Source organism: Melanostigma gelatinosum (genome assembly GCF_949748355.1).
Source record: "Melanostigma gelatinosum genome assembly, chromosome: 6".
Lineage (NCBI taxonomy): Eukaryota > Metazoa > Chordata > Actinopteri > Perciformes > Zoarcidae > Melanostigma > Melanostigma gelatinosum.
This window is the reverse complement of record NC_136639.1, coordinates 16,851,426-16,864,264: the sequence shown is the minus strand read 5'-3', so window position 1 is coordinate 16,864,264 and position 12,839 is coordinate 16,851,426.

Genomic DNA, 12,839 nt, shown 5'->3' with positions numbered 1-12,839 from the left:
CTATTTTGACAAAATACATCCTGTGGTTTGACGGCAAGCAGCCCGTCCCTCAAAGCATGTCCACCTGCACATATACACACGCTGACACAGTCCCACACGCAGTACGTACACACTGTCACGAAAAAAAGAAGATCATTTATCTCTGGTTCTCTCCATGAAAGACGTCTCTGGGTGAAGCAGGGTCTCCCAGGGCTTTGTTCTGGGCAGGGTTTAGCTTTTTGTGTCTGCCACCTTCAAAGCAAATGTACATGAACACGAACATGAGGCTTCTTGGGTAACCGGCCCATTGAAGAGCAGCACAATGGTGCCACCAATTATCCACAGTGCTCAATGCTCCTGCGGAATCAGTTACATGGCTTTGTTTGTGTGTGTGTGTGGGTGAGTGTGTTTCTTGGATTTGCATGTTTGAGGATGTAAAGGTTTGATATGCGCATATTTTTCTGTTCATGTTATTCAATGTAAATCTGTGTCCATATTATTGTTTGTGTGTGTGTGTCATCAATTATTAATTTTTAATCTGAAACACTATTTCATTTTGAATTACTTTGTGCCATTTTCTCAATTTTCTCATAAAAATGCAATGCAATCACTTTGGTTACAGTGTGTGTGTGTGTGTGTGTGTGTGTGTGTGTGTGTGTGTGTGTAGGTGTGTGTGTGTGTGTGTGTGTGTGTGTGTGTGTGTGTGTGTGTGTGTGTGTGTGTGTGTGTGTGTGTGTGTGTGTGTGTGTGTGTGTTTGTGCAAGTGTTGTGTGTCTGTGTAAGTGTGTGTGGTTTACTTATACTTCCCAAAAGGAAACACCTAAACTGCAAGGCTATTTACTCCCTTTGACTCAGTGTGACTTCCAGCAGGGTCAGGTTACCGAGAGCGTGCAGCAGCCGGCCCACCTCAGCTGGGGAAGAGACCTCCACTCTGACTGACTCCCACAGACATGAAAACAAACCTCTGGATGCTTCGAAAGTGATTTGGCTAGAGGTTTTTCACACCTTGGAACATGAGAGGTGTGTGGGAGGGTGAGAGTGCAGAGGTGAGTTGTTCTTAAATGTGTGTATGCGTATGTCCTCACATGTAAGCATTCGTGTGTGTGTCTTACCATCAACACACCCACCCACTCACTTGACACCGGTCATTTTCACCACACGTAACCTGCGCTGGCAAGCAGCCAGATTACCGTGTAGTGTGTGAACATGTGTACATGCGCCATGTGCCACTGATTGTCACTTTGATGAGTAACCAGTGTCAGTGTTTCTCAGGTACCTGCACCAAGAGGCTGATTTTATTACTCACAATAATTGTGGAATTGTTAAATAATAATGATAAAAAACAGGATACGAGGAAGAATTTCAATAATTTGTACGTTTTTTGAACATTTATAATGTATTACTCATCTGCATAGGTCTGACCCTCAAGATGTTAAAGATCATAACCAACCAAGCAAAAAAAAAAAGCAAACAGTGCTAACAGCGCTAAGAGTACAAACAACGGGAAACGTGGTGACAGAGCGAACAGTGTTTACATGGGGGCGAACCGCAGTGTGGGAGATACACTTCAGCTACAACGCTGTTGGTCACGAAGGCATTATCAGCTGTAACCGCGGTATGAGAGCACTGCAAAGCCATGAGTTAACCAGTGGGGCACGCTCACATGCACGAACATGAACTAAAAGCATGCACGGGCAACAACACACACAGAGGGAGAGTGACTTCTTCCATGTTTGCTGCTATATTCATTTTCAGAATGTCGTATATTGTTCCCCCTTTAATGAACTTAATATTAAACCCACTGTGCTGGAGAATTAGGATAGTGCTGCACAGCCCATTGTTTTCAAAAGTGCATGAACACACCAGTGCCTGCAGCTGAGGAAAAATAAGAAGAGGAGTCAACAAAGGAAGAGAAGTAGAAGAAGAAGAGGAACAAGGACAAGCACAACGGGAAGATATATAAATGGGGTGTCGACGAAGAGTAATGCCTAGTTCACACTACACCACTTAAGCCCTGATTTTCTACTTGGAGCCCCTTAACAAAAGCCCCAGATCAGCGGCAAATCAGCGTTCCAATGCTATGTGTGAACTGTGTAGTGTCAACCGTACAGCGATTTGATGACTTTGAAAGTTGTGTAGTGTGAACTTGGCTTAAGATGAATGATCTCCAACCTCCAAAACAACACAAATATGTAACTGTCTGATTGCCTCTTTTTCACTACACCTTGCTATTCTTGCCCCCCACTCACCTGTTGAATTAACTACATCTTTCCTCTCCTCTCCCCTCCTCTCCTCTCCTCTCCTCTCTTGTCCTCCCTGGACCCATTGTACAGTTGCCCTCGCGGATCTCCTTTCAGCTAGCTGCTCTACTCAGATGAGGGATACAGTATATTGAAGGAGATTTTGCTTGTATTTGATTCCGCTCCTTTTCATAGTGGCTGAAAGCCTGGCCTCCATGCTGCCCCCACCTCTCCCTCCCTGTCCTGTCCAGTTCCCAGGGGACCCCCACTCTCTCCCGGGCTGGCCTGGGTGGAGCGGCCTCAGAGTGGGGCAAGTAGGGAACAGACAAGGGTATCGTTTACAGCCTCCCTCCCGCACTCACACAGCACACCCCCTCACCTTGCCTGTCTCTCTCTCTATGCTGCACATAGACACACACACACAGTGCTGTCTCTGCGCGCTCACACGTACCTGCACACGCACATCTTTTCCTCCATCTTACCAATTAGAGATACATGTCCTATCGTTTTCACCCCCCCCCCCCCTCTTTTCAATCTGTCCATTCAGCCACCGATCCAGGAAGGAGGCAGACCACAATGGAGTTGTGGAAAGCCATTTCTCTGCACTGAAAAGCAAGCAATTGAGATTTGGTGACTAAGAGTGACACGGGAGTTTAGATGGAGAATGGCACAAGTGCATTTGCAGGGACAATAACTTGATGTAGAGGCACTCATGCACACACACATGCACACAATCACATGGAGAATGAGCTCCGGCTGGGCTCCCTTCTTGTCAACACGCCATGTACTGACACACCTTTGGCCCACTGCATAAACCAGCCAGGTATATCAGATAACACCCTTTTCAATGCTACAGCATTAAGCTTTAAACAACACCAATGTGTTTAACTGTCCTGCTTCAAATCCAGAATCAAAGTTCAACTGGTTAACTGTTAGATATTATTCCACAAGACTTAGGACTTTCATTTACTTCTAAAGTTAAGACATGAACTGTTTGTGCATTCCTTTCAGTGAAAATGCAAATAAATACTTATTTATGAATGAATAGACCACATCATGTTATGTAACATTTTGATACAATCATGCTTACATTCAAATTTTTTTTTTCATTATTAAGTGCCGAATCTGTGACACAGGTGTTAATAATATTCCCTGAATGATGTAGTTAAACTCTATAGCCACTACCATCCCACTGTCACAACTATAAGACTTGAAATGATGACACCGTGTATTTAGGGTTACTTAATAATGCTTGGTTAAGTGTCGCTCGTGAACCGGTGCCCTCGGTAACCAGAGAAAAAGCCCACCCAACGGCACACATCACACAGCTAACAGGGGAGCAGTGCTATCATGTACTCCTTGAGTGGGCTCTACGCACAACAAAAGCTGCAGGGCACATTCAGAAACAACAGGCCCCCTGCTAGAGTAACACAACAGCACAGCAGTTCCCACAGTGAAGGAATTGGATTAACACGGATCTTTTTAACCAGACAGGAAATGTATCAGTGGGTCGATGAACCTCAAACCCTCACGAAAATAGCTTAAATATCTCCACTCAAGAGCTGCTTTAAAAATGTATATTAAATCTCGATAATATTAAAATATAAACACTGCCAAATCATCACATCACTATACATTACAGGGCTGTTTTTTTAATTAAAATGTAAGCCATACAGTTCCTTTAGAAGATCTTAACTCAGTATATTTGTTGTCTGTTGGTTGGTAATGCCTGTAGGGCATCTTTAAGAGCAAAGTACCCTTACTGGGATCAACATCCCAGAAGAAAGACATTTCCTACTTCTGTACGGATGAGCAAGCCTCATAGGGGAACACAAACACATAAGATAAAATAAGATAATATAATCCTTTATTAGTCCCACAGCGGGAAATTTGCAAGGTTAAAGCAGCGGCAGGTGCAAACAAACAAGATCACAGAATTCCCCGATTCTTCAAGGCGACATTCGCTGTTTCCTCCGCCGCCAGAAGAGAATCAGGAGAGGTTAAGAGGTCCCCGGTTCTAGGCTAAGAGAAAGTCCGCCTACAAATCCAAAATGAACGAGCTAACCGCTACGAAGCGAACTCAAGTAAGAGGTTTTTGTCTGGGCAGAGATAGGTCATAGTGTGTTTGTAACCGTGTTTGATTTCTCTCAGTTAATTGTACTATTTTCTGTGTTAGTGTATTTTGGAACCGCTGAGTCCCGTTCAGTGCTGTGTGACATAACTGTTGTGCTTTTTGTTGCTGTGAAAGTGTTGCTCCACGCTGCTGAGCTTTGTTGTGTTTAAATCCGCCACCATGAGTAAAGTCAAGTCATCTGTACTTTATCAGTTAAAGGTCCAGCGCTGCGGCTGCCGAGCCTGAGTTCGCCAGTTGGGCTTGTGTGTGAGAAAGTTACAGTTACTGTACTTTGCTGTTTCAGTGAGGATTTGCCTTGAGTGCCTCCTACTTTTTCTTCTTCTTTTCAACGAACTAACTTTTCAACACACACACGTACACACACTCACACACACACACACCGTTGCGCTTATTTCATACACACATGGCGTGTAAGCGCCGCCTCCATTGTGTGGCTTATAGCCCTGTTAAATAATCACAGCCTCACCGCCATTGTGGAGTATTGCGTGACGTAATGAGATTACGCCCGCCATCTTTCTTCTCTTCTTGCTCACCCCTCTCTTTTTCCTCTCTCTTCCGCCTCCTACATATACACACCCACACACACACACACACACACACATTCCCCTTACCACCCCCTTATTATGGACTTTGATCAGTATTGTTAGAAATAAATAAACTCTGTTATGGTTTAAAGCAGTGGTTCTCAACTGGTCTGGCTGCGGGACCCACCATCACCCCTTAATGACAAGCCGCGACCCAAATCGAGGAACATTTTCAACTTCTCAAATGTATTTAGTGAAAAGATGGTGCAGTTTGAACCTGAGCTGAAAATGTCCTCTGCAGTCGTCGGGAGCTCTCTTGTGCAGAGAAATTGTTCCAGTCAGTCCCCGTCCCACACAATTTTTAAATTCGTTTGCCAGGCAATGGCCCGCGGCCCACTGAAAACGGATCCACGACCCACTTTTGGGTCACGACCCACCAATTGAGAATCACTGGTTTAAAGAGCAGTTTTCTGTGAAGCTTTTGTGTGCATATGTGTTGTGATAATATCTGGATGTAATAGTCTGTGCAAGTTCAACCCTTCACTGTTCACTCTGAATGTGGAATAATACTTTGACTGTTGACATCGTGAGTAAACACCAATTTTAAAACACAGTTTGGTTATTGATCCCTTATCCCAGGGTGGTGCCCCGTTATTGTTGATGGATGTTAAAAGTCATATTAACGCTCCTGCCAGATCCCAACACTCTTGTTTGTTTTTGGTTGATTTGGCCGTCCTTATCTTCCTCCTACTCCCAGATTAGTGCTGCAGTCTGCCTGTTTCACACCATTTGGGCCAATCCACATCCATTTCTTTTTTTGGGGGGGGGGGGGGGCGGCCTCCCCTGGAGATCAGTGACGCCTCACTGACCACATCAATCAATCATTCTCACTCTGACTACCTCTCTCTCGCTTCCTTTTGTCTCTGTCTGTCTCCATATCTCTGTCTCGCCTACACAGCTTTAATATCTGTCTCATTCCTCTTTCCCACACATGACATGGGAGCTATTTATCATAAAAAACACAGATGAATGTTGCTGTCAAGAAGAATTCATCGACAGGACCTATCTTCGAAGGTGTTTTGGTTAGTGAATTACAACCATTACAATAGCTCTTTTGGTTTTGATAATCATCAATAGATAATTCATATTTTTCAAAATGCATTGCTTGCAGAAACTGCTGTATTCATCTTCTCTGTTCATCATCATTTTTTTCAAGTGAATGGGATGAGGTTTAACTAAGCCTCTGCCTTTCTGTCCACTTACCTATGTGCCTGTCTGCCTCTCTGTATTAAATGGTAAGTATTGTATTAGTCTGTATTTTCTTTACTGTCAACAAGTCCAATAAAAAGACTGAGAAGAACAATGTAGAATCCCATGTGCCTGCGTGGCTGCTAGTTCGAATATGCCAACCTACCTATCTATCTGCACACCCATTTTTCCGCAGTTTTGCATACTGTTGTTGTTCTGCTGACCTAGTTATCTGCAACCCTACAAAAACCTGTCATACTGTCTCGCACATGTCTGTCCGCATACCAACCTGTCTGCTACCCAGTGTGCCATTTTACCTCTCAGTCTGTATGTCTGCCAGCTATGAAATGGGCTGAGTGTAAACAATGCCCTCGGTACCTAGGACAGGGACAGCCAGTGTCCCACAGCGGACATGTTGCATGTGATGTGTGGCCAGCCCTGCCCATTCATCTCTACTCCTCTCCGTCTTCCTCCTCTCTGCACTTACTACATCTGCTGCTGTTTTTGCTGCCCACTTCTACTCTTCTCCTCTGCTTTTGGCCATTTTTCACTTTTTTTTTTACTCTCCTCCACCTTCCACGTCGGTGACCGTCCTTCTCTGCCTTCCTCTCCTCCCCTCCTCTCCACATCGGTCCCCATCAGGAGGAACCTAATAGGAAATCAAAGTTTCTAGGGGAAGAATGGAGTGGGGCTTACGATACCATCCCCTGGGTCCTCCCTGCTGAAAGAGGAGTGCAGAAAAGACTCTATACTGGCACTGTAGAGTGGAAGGTTAATGCAGCAGATAGTCTTTCCCTTACTCTCTTTCCGTGTCTCTTTATCCATTCTTTTTCTCTCAGACACACACGCGCACACACACACGCACACACACTCTCTATCTTTTAGTTATTTTCCCTTTTCATTCTCTCTCACCCACACACATAGAAACACACACACACACTCAACACACACTTTTTCCTCTCAATGAGTGAATAGCAAAGCAGGTGAACTCAGATGCCCCTTGCCGGATGGTGTTTGGCGAGGTCCGATTTGCAGCCCGCCGCTACACGATGCGTCCTTTGGGATGTGGTGTGTATGGTTGTGGATTGGTGTGTGTGTGTGTGTGTGTGTGTGTGTGTGTGTGTGTGTGTGTGTGTGCGCGCATTTGTGTGCCACCCCTAGCATAGCACAGCACGCACCCCTGCACTGCGTATGTGTAGCAATTGACTCCATGGCCCCTGTGAGCTCAGGTACTGCTGCCCTGTCAAGCATGTCAAGGAGCATTTACAAAGGCTACCCCTGTGCATTGCTACATATGGAATGATGTTTCCCATTAAAGTAATGAACTGATTATTGAATATAAATCATTAGAACCCTTACATTTCTAGTCAGTTGTTTTTTTTCCCAAATTGAAAGTGTAGAAACTGTTTCAAAAAATGCCCAAAGTTCATGTATATTTCAAATTCAGAGAAGAGTTAGAGTAGATTAGAACAGAATGCAAAGCTATATTTTGAAACTACATTATCTTAGAGCATTTCTTTCAGCCTTTATAAATCAATCGAGGACTTTTATATCTTTAAATAACTTGACTGATTGCATTTAGTTGTGAGAATAACATTATCCTCCTGCAGTAGCCCTAACAATCAGGCGGTGTCCCCATGGCCTAGAGGCTGGGTTTGCGCTAAATAACTCTCCCCTTATTATCGAATAGCATAAGATGCAAAAATAAACATTCAAACATGGAAAAACCTCCTCCCAATAGATACCCTTTGTAAGCAACTCAACAAAGCAATTCATCAATTTGATGAAGGTGAAAAGACCTTTTTACCCGGAGTTGAAGGGGTTTAGAATTAATTGCCGCAAACACGTGTGCTGGAGTGTGTATTTGTATCATTCATGCACATGCTCATGCATGTAGGGCATCTCGCACATCAATAGACTGGCAGAAAGTGCCATTCAAAATGGAGGGCTAAGCCTAGCATTAGTCCTGTATGAGCTGTCAAGCATCAGCCTATACTCTGGGCTGAGCAGTCCAGATCCTGCTGTGTTAAGCCACTTAAAGACTCAGAGGTGGAAAAGATTAAACAGCATGAATGCCTTGGGGCGCGAGGGAGCGCTGGAGGAGAGGGTAGGGGAGACCTATGGAACAGGGTGGGGTGAAGGAGCCAGAACTGGAGGTGGTGTGCAAAGGGGAAAAAAACACAGTAAGGAGACAGAAAACCATCCAGAGAGAGGAAGACAGAGAGAGATGATGATGATGTAGCTGAATCCAGTTTCCCATAAAAATTCCTACCCCCAAGCATTTCCTCCTCTCCGGTCCCTTCATACCTCCGCTACCTCTTCAACCCTCCTCACCCCTCACGCCTGCACACCACCCACCTGCCCTCTGTACTCCCCCACAGAAGAGTTCGGATTCTTGGAAGGTGTTGGGTGTCTACAGTGTCACAACTAAACAAAACCATTTGAAAACAAAGTGGGCCGGTGAATGTGCCGTCGCAATCCGAACCCTCTCCCTTTGTGGCCGTAGAGAAAAACGGCCTCTCAGAATCAAGGGGATGGAGGGCGGGCAAGGGGGAGGCACACCATTTCAATCCGCAGGTTACCCCCCTGTCCACCCACCCAGACCCGCTTTTACCGCCGCCTCTCCAACCCACACACACCCATACTTTTAAGTGCACCCTTCAAAGGTGAACATGCTATCTGAAACAGAGCTGTTACAGTCCTCTCCCCTATTTCTTTCTTTTCAAGCCACGTTTATTTGCTCTTTTTTTTAAACGTCATTTTCTTGCAATAATCTGAATGCAATTTGCTTGATTAAATGTTGAATGAGAATTAGAAGATATCAGAATATGCAATCAGAGTTTGGTGAACTTGTAATTCACCTTTTCAGGAGTGGATAAAACTAAATTTAGCCATAATTTAAATGTGACAGTTTGACAAGAAACTATCACAAGAATGAGGATGAAAATATATACCTATGAGTAAGTGACTAGGCCCATGTGACATTTGTACAACAGGGTGATGATGAGCTAGTGAGTCATTCCATAATATGTTATATAAGAATTTTGAGATAAACACACAAATGACAAAACAGAAGTGATTACTCATCATGCCTACACAATGCATGTATTGTTTAATTATGTGAATATCATTCTGTTAAGTCAGGAGAGCATAGGAAGAAGGAAATATTTGTGGTTTCGATATTTATCTTACTATGACAATGTTGACATGCATCGGTATTATTTTACAGTCATTTATTTTACTCTTTGAAATGCTTTTCTTCATTTTAAACAAAGCAAACACAAAGTAGTACACAGGTCATCGGTCTCGTCTACGCTGCTGATTATGGGAAAGTAATGCCCCCTGTTTGTGTGTGTGTCAGTGTGATGAACTGTCTGTCAATCATAGTCAGAGTTAATTATTTTGTCGCCCCGTTGGGTGTGGAGTGTGTGTCAGGAACTCTGACCCGGAGACCTGGGGTTGGGTCACAAACACACACACACACACACACACACACACACACACACACACACGCACACACACATACCCCAGAGAGTGGAGAGGTCCACCCATGTCCTTCCAAAGATGGTCCATTGGCCACCTGCCTAACCGCTTCGCTGACCAGGTAGTAAGTGAAGTAAGTACGTGTGTGTTTGTGTGTGCACATACACTTTGCAGGCTAAAACAGGAAACCACCTGTTACCCTCAGTGGATAATCTTTTTTAACCCTTTCTCAACATGTTTTGCATGTTATTTGTGTCACTGCACACTTCAAGAGCAAGACTTTTTAGCAACTATAAAGACAACATATTTATGTGTGTGTGTGTGTGTGAGCGTGTGTGTGTGTGTGTGTGTGTGTGTGTGTGTGTGTGTGTAGGTGTGTGTGTGTGTGTGTGTGTGTGTGTGTGTGAGTGGGTGTGTGTGTGTGTGAGTGGGTGTGTGGGACAGTGACGAGTGGTAACGGAGAGGGGCAAGACCTCTGGGAGATCAAGTAACCCTACAGGCAGCACAATGGACACCCCTGGCTATGGGTCCTTTCTGTAGGACCATTGGAGGCAGGGGCACAGTGTAACAAACTGCTATGTTTCAGTGGCTGGTTAAGTCAGCCTGTGTGTTTGTCTGTTTTTAGTCTCTGTCGTTCTGACTTACAGGATTGATTGCCAGAAGTAGCTTGGATGAATTTAGCAAATGAGATTGAGGGCTTTGGCGAGAGACAAGTTCAATTCTGAATGTAAATGTAAAGTACAGAAGATTACCCATTAAAAAGTCCCTTCACCTACAGTGACCAGATGTTTGCTCTGTGCCGTTAGCACTGTATTAGGATATTTTCTTATTTTAAAAGGAAATGAACAGTTTCATACTTTGATTTTCTATTGCGTCCCTCAAAAACGTTGTGTATCCCTCACTGGGTTTGTGAAGGTGAAGGTTTTCTGAAAAGCATTTATTGTACACTGACCCCACTGACTGACATCAATGATCAGCACCAATCCGCCAGGCTTGAACAAAACTCACCAGTATGATCCAATAGACACTGCCTCTGTGAATAAACAATAACAGAAAGCTCCTATTTTAATCACATCTCAACCAAAAACGCTGCTCTTCATTCTCCCACAGGAGCGAAATACCAGCTTGTACAACAACCTGCACCGACACGTGTCTCGCTCCATAAACTCCACCACGCGCTGCGAGCTAAATTGATGGCGAGTAACCCGAGAATGAAAATTAAAATGCTGTCACCTTGTTTTCGAAGATGAAAGATGCCGAGTAAAAGAGAAGTGAGCAGGGTCTTATTGGATTAGCAGCCGACACAATCGCATCGGTGCAGATTTGCCTCTGTGCTGTAAATGTGATTGTGAGCAATAACATGTCGATTAAGGGGCCGCGGCTGGACTATTGGAGGCTTTGTGTGAGTCTGCAGAGGAGGTGATTAGATTAGAGAGGGCCGGAGTGGGAAGCCTGAGGGAGTGAATACTGATGAGAAGGTCCAGAAGTAACCACTCGGAGAGTAACACTTTTTTTGCACATTGGCTTCACTTCTCCTCAAGAGCATTAGAAAGCACGGGGAGAAACGATTTGTGTTGTTTTGATGCCAGATATGCCTTTTCACCTCTAAGCACCAATCAAGGATAAACACTTAGTTCAGGAAGATTACAAGGACAGACCTCGTAGTTTCTAATATTTTTTTTCCTCTTGTCATGCAGCAGCAAACACCATTCTGCAGAAAGGCCAGAAGAGATCCTGATCAGAGTGAAACGTTGCTCCTGTCCCGCAGAAAGTTCACATATTCAACTCTTTGTTACACAACGGCACATTGAGTTTCACGTGGGGCAATAATCCCCCATTGAAACTGTAAACTGCTAGATCCAACTATGCAATTGAATTACAACAAGATGTGTAAAATGGTAGCTGCAACCTTCACAGTAAAGACTAAAAACGTTGGACAGCCAAGTCAAACTGACATTGAGCAAAACAAGCAGCTTGACGTGACTGCTCAGCTGCTTTAAATCATTTTGCTGTTTACACTGCAAGCATGGAAGTTACCTGGACAAGGGACACAAAGGTTCTGTTAGAATTATGCTTTAAGTATATTCTACTGTTGGTGTTTTCAAATATTTCCTCTATCATTAACCCCAACTTTGATTTTGCTTTGCTGGTAGCCTCTGGGGCCGGTTACACCACCTCCCAAAGTGTATCTGTCAGTCATAAAAGTGGCTTATTCTAACTTAACTTAATTGTATGAATGTTATAAAATGCAAAGTTGGTGAAAGATATACGTACTGTGAATAATAGACTTACACTTAAGACATCAACATTCCATTTTGGCAGTGATAGAAACATCTACCTTTCTCTCTACGTGCTACCTTGTGTTACTTCTTCCCCGTCTCCACCTCCCGATCTCCATCCTCCATCTGGCTCCGCCAGACAACCAAGAACGGGCCTCTCTGATTTCCGCCTGACAAATTGTCTTATCGGTCAGCGAGTCGGTTGGACCGAATGAAAACATGACCTTCCCAGGCGGGGTCCCTAACAGAGAACTCCGGGTACACTGATCGGGACTGATAAAAGCTCAAGGAAGAGGATACTGCACACTCACACGGAGACTTATCTCCAGGTACACTGATCAACGGAGATAAAGCCACGGCAGGATAAGGGAGAGCAGTGGAGTGGCAAACAAGCACCATTAGGGTTATTCTATTCATACTTGGAGAGAGAGTAGGGTAGGCAGTTAAGTGGCTAACAAGACCCATTAGTACTACTCAGACTTCCAGAGTGATGGTCGGGAGACTGACTGACTGACTAACTTGCTGATTGACAGCAGTGGATGGGGGCTGAAAGGGAGGGGGAGAAAACAAGGAAAGACTTGAAAGTGGAGCGAGTGAGAGAGAGAGAATGTCATTCACCTATTCTTTCCCCACATTTCCTGTCCCATTCACTATCAAAAAAGTACACCCATAACTCGACTTCACCTGGTTAAGATGTTAATGTGACTAAAAGAGAAAATTAAGTTTTTAGTAATGAAGGATCCAGGAGTTGGGTGGAGAAGAAAGGCAGGTGTAGGTGGCCTTGGAGAGAAGGAGAAGGATCGGTGGAGGGAGGAGAATGCGTGGATGCAGTGCAAAGATCCGTCCCATTGTCCCACATTAAAAGCAGTGCAGCGTCCATAGTGAGAGCATGTTGGCATGGTCTAGTTCGACAAAGAAGAGAGAGGACAGAAATAACGAACGACAGAAAGTT